Source organism: Meriones unguiculatus, chromosome X (assembly GCF_030254825.1).
Source record: "Meriones unguiculatus strain TT.TT164.6M chromosome X, Bangor_MerUng_6.1, whole genome shotgun sequence".
NCBI classification, from domain to species: domain Eukaryota; kingdom Metazoa; phylum Chordata; class Mammalia; order Rodentia; family Muridae; genus Meriones; species Meriones unguiculatus.
This window is the reverse complement of record NC_083369.1, coordinates 11,555,452-11,558,205: the sequence shown is the minus strand read 5'-3', so window position 1 is coordinate 11,558,205 and position 2,754 is coordinate 11,555,452. Positions and strand designations below refer to the sequence as shown.

General features: G+C 39.2%; 1 pseudogene; it reads left to right on the top strand.

Moving 5' to 3' along the window:
- The first annotated feature begins 1,150 nt into the window (after positions 1 to 1,150).
- LOC110541574 (eukaryotic translation initiation factor 3 subunit L-like) lies at positions 1,151 to 2,538 on the top strand (annotated as a pseudogene).
- Positions 2,539 to 2,754: the final 216 nt, after the last annotated feature.

Sequence of the window (2,754 nt, the reverse complement as noted above, 5' to 3'; positions counted from 1 at the left end):
AGGAAAACTTGAGCTTGGAGTGTGTTTTCTGATGGCTAATATGATTGTCTGCTTCACAGTATCTAGAGTTACCTGGAAATAAGCTTCTGAACATGTCTGTGAGGGATTTTCTAGAATGAGTGTATTTGAACAGGAATATGCTTCCTAAATGTGGGATGCAACATTCCATGAGTAAAAGTACTAGAGTAAATCAAAAGCAGAAAATATGCTGAAGAGCAGTATTCATCTCTCCATTTCTTGGTGATAGGCATAATGTGACCAGCTACTTGAGACTTCTGCTGTTATATTTTGTTTGCAATGGTCTTCTATACCCTTGAACTAGGAGCCAAAGTAAACCTTCTTTTCTTAAGATGCTTTTGTCACATATTTTGCTAGAGCAAGAAAAGAAATTACTATTGCCTTCTATCTATAATACCAAACATTGAGAATATACCTTCACTATACTCCCAGAAAAACTAAATCTGTGGAAAAACTACAACAATGCTGAGAGCGAAAGTAGCTCAAGAGGTAGGGAAAATAAGTAGCCTACTTATAATTCTCATAGATACAGTTACAAACAAACCAGATTAGAATGATCAATAAATAATGGATCATTCAATGTCTGGGAGATGTTTCATGCCAAGAAACCATGATCTCATATAGTAGTAAAAATTAGGTTACGGAAACTGAGTAGATAATATCAAAGAACTTTCACAAAATTTAAAGTGGTTGATCTAAGAAAAGAAGAGCTTAAGCGAGACATGATGATGCATACCTTTGATCCCAGCACTCAGGGGGCAGATCTCTGTGATTTCAAGCCAACCTGGTCTACAGAGTGAGTCCATGACAGCCAAGGCTACACAGAGAAACCCTGTTTCAAAATAATAATAATAATAATAATAAACAAATGAAAAAGAAGACAAGCTTGAAGAAAATAAAAAGCTGTTTCCAAACCTGAACAGAAAAACTTAACAAAGAGATGGAAGTGACTTAGCTTGGTGTAATGGTTCATATCTGTTACTCTAGCCCATGGAAGGCTGAATCAGGAGAATCTTAGGTTTCATGTCATCTTGGTCTACATAGTTCAAATTCAATCTGGGTTACATGCTGACAGACTTTTTCAAAATAAAATAATAAAATAAAATACAACATTTTAAAGGAATGATTTCAAATGAATCAAAATAAAAGCAAAAATGACGTTGTATTCCTAATTTTGTACAAAGACTTGTACTACAGGCATATATATGCCAATGTCATTGTGGACCCCTCCTTAGAGCAGAGGTTTGATTCCTACTACAACTACTGGAATCTCTTCAACTACATCCTCCATGCTGATGGATCTGCTCCCCTGGAACTCCCCAACCAGTGGGGTATCACTGATGAGTTAATCTACCAGTTCCAGTCATTTAGTCACAACAGCTGCAAGACTGCCAAGAAGTCAGTGTAGATTGACTTCCTTAGATCCATTCCGAAAATCTGTAACATTCACAGCTTCTTCAGTGTAGTTCATTCTCTGGTAGACAAATCCAACATCAACCGGCAGCTGGAGCTCTACACACGCAGAAGTGACCCTGAAAGTGCGGCTGGGGAATATTGATGACCCTCCCTCTACAAGATGCTCTTTTACTTTAGCCTGGTGGGGCTTCTGTGCCTGCAATCTCTCCTGGGGGTTTTACACCAGGCAATCAAGATGCTTCAAAATATCGAGCTGAAAGAGAAGAGCATGTATTCCTATGTGCCTGTGTGCTAGCTCACCACCTGCTACTATGTTGGTTTTGCATATTTAAAGGTGGGGGTGGTTAGCTCATCCTTGAAGATCAGGGCTGCTGGCTTTTGGCTGGAGGTCAGGAGCTACTCAGAAGAAGGATTGAGGCCATCTGGGTTGGTTGCTAAGAAACACTCTCTCGAAGACAAGGGTCTGGTCGTTTTTTTTGCTGAGTGAAGGTCATTGCTTGCTCGCTTTTTGTTTTTTATATCTGTCCTCACAGATAGGGTCACATTCCTCCATTCTTTGGAAAGGTACTAAGAGGCTTTAGCTTAACATGGACCTAAAACTCAAAACTATAATCTTTAGAAGACATATAGGTTACAAAGTTAGTTTGATCCTTTCAACGCCTAGGTCTATCTATGAGGAACATTTTTGCTATGCCTACTCCAAGTTCCTGTCGCCTGTGGTACCCAACTATGGCAATGTGTATCCTAACTACCACAAATCTCAGCTCTTCACCATCCACAGCTTCCTCAAGCTCTAAACCACTATGCCAATGGCTGGCTTCCTAGATCTTACAGAGCAGGAGTTTTGCAACCAACTGCTTCTGTTCAAGTACAAAATAAAGAATCTGGTGTGGACCAGTGCCATTTCTCCTCTGGATAGCTAATTCCTGTTGGCCTCAGAGGTGGACTTCTATATTGATAAGGACATGATCCATTCTATGGGAATTTCTTTATCCGCAGATCCACAAATTTGAAGAGCTTAATAGAACCCCAAAGAAGATGGGACAGAGGCCCCTAGGATACTCATACATCAGTCAAGAACCTGTTTTGGTATTACAGATCTGAAGTATTTTTGTCACCAAGAAGTCTTACCTAAGTCAGCCATCAGCTGAGTTGAAACTTGTTCAAACCAAGGACTGGATGTTTTAGGAAGTTCTCAGTAATGGATCTTTGTTGGAAAAAAAAAAAAAAACAGAAACCTCAAAAACATGTATTTCACGACTGAAAAAAAACTGCCAGATGACATGAATATCAATAGGTGAAATAGAAGAATAAAAGAGT